We start from the raw sequence: 1567 nt of genomic DNA on the forward strand, positions 1-1567 counted from the left end.
CATGCAATTTTAAATTGAATATTAAATTGAAACACTGCTAATATTCAATGTGTTCTAGTTTTCCCAAAACATAAGGTACCTGCAGTTAAGGACTCATAAATATGTTTTAAGGGAATAAATAAAGCAAAAGGGGAACATTGATTTTTAATAATCTTTCCTATACCTTGGTGCTTTTTGCTGTACTTAGGGCCTGAAGAAAAGAGTGAAAGTTATGCTTTATTAGTTTCTAAATTTTAGTGAAGCATGTATTTGGAGAAAATTGAGCCAAACTTTTTCTTTTTTAAAAAGAATTACAATAGCAGTGTTAACTACACTAAAAGATCTTGTTTATGTCTGAAATGTAAATAAACCAAGCTGCTTCTAAACTTTTACATTCTGCAATGTGCTGCTTTTGAGACAAATAAGTCACGTTTCCATGGCTGTCTCCAAAAATATGTCATCAATTTGAAATATAATTGAATTTCTGTCACGCTGTTCTGTCTTTGAGGATCAGATAGTTCAAAACATAAAAATCAATGTACTCTAACTTAAACTGGGAAAACGTGACACCATCAGCGGTTAGTAAGATACAAAAGTAGGATTCAGTAAATACTTGCCTGTTGTAGACTTCTCACTGGGTCTAAACTTTGCCAAATATACTTTTACTTTTAATGGGAAATTTTAATGTGATCACCTTTGCTGAAATCACAGTCTCCCAAGCAGATATATAGGCACTTGGACTATGGTGTTGGTGATAAAGTAGAAAGAGGGTTATCTAAAGGTGGTGAGGGAATCTTGACAGCCTAAGAGATTTCATTCAAAAATTTAACTCGCCTTACTCAGAGAGCCTTCTTTTAAATTTCACTCTTGTCCTGAGCCTAGTTGCTTAGTTCTTTGAAGAGATAGCATTACGAAAAAAATGAAAGACATTTAACTTACCTGTGAATGTGTGGGTGCTGGCAAAAAGTGGTTATCAATATGAAACAAAATGTGCTTTAGCAATTTTTTAAAGATCAAAGAAAATCCCGTTTTTCCTTAATGAGCAAATATAAACCAAACTGTTCAAAAAAGAGCAAAGCTTTCTATGCCTCCTGATCATTCTTTACACTGGGCTTCAGTGTTTGCAAACTTTTTGTTTTAAATAAGAATGCCATTTATTTTATTTTTAAAATATTTTTATTGATTTCAGAGAGGAAGGGAGAGGGAGAAAGAAACATCAATGATGAGAGAGCATCATTGATCGGCTGCCTCTTGCAAGCTCCCCCCCACCCCTCATTGGGGATTGAGCCTACAACCGGGGCATACGCCCTGACCAGGAATCGAACCCCGATCTCCTGTTTCATAGGTCGGCACTCAATCACTGAGCCACGCTGGCTGGGCAGCATCTATTTTAATACAACCATGAATATAATCTTAGTCAGAAGAGACAGTGATTTAAAGAGGGTACATGAGTTTTTCAGAATCTGTTTCTGTAACATCTGTCACTTTAAACGCCAAGTATTTTAATGGTTTAAAGTCTGGCAAAACAATATGAAGGAGATGTAAAAAAATGTATCTTCTCTCAAAAAGAGGCCCTGACCTAAATTCA

Source organism: Myotis davidii, unplaced genomic scaffold (genome assembly GCF_000327345.1).
Source record: "Myotis davidii unplaced genomic scaffold, ASM32734v1 scaffold2339, whole genome shotgun sequence".
Lineage (NCBI taxonomy): Eukaryota > Metazoa > Chordata > Mammalia > Chiroptera > Vespertilionidae > Myotis > Myotis davidii.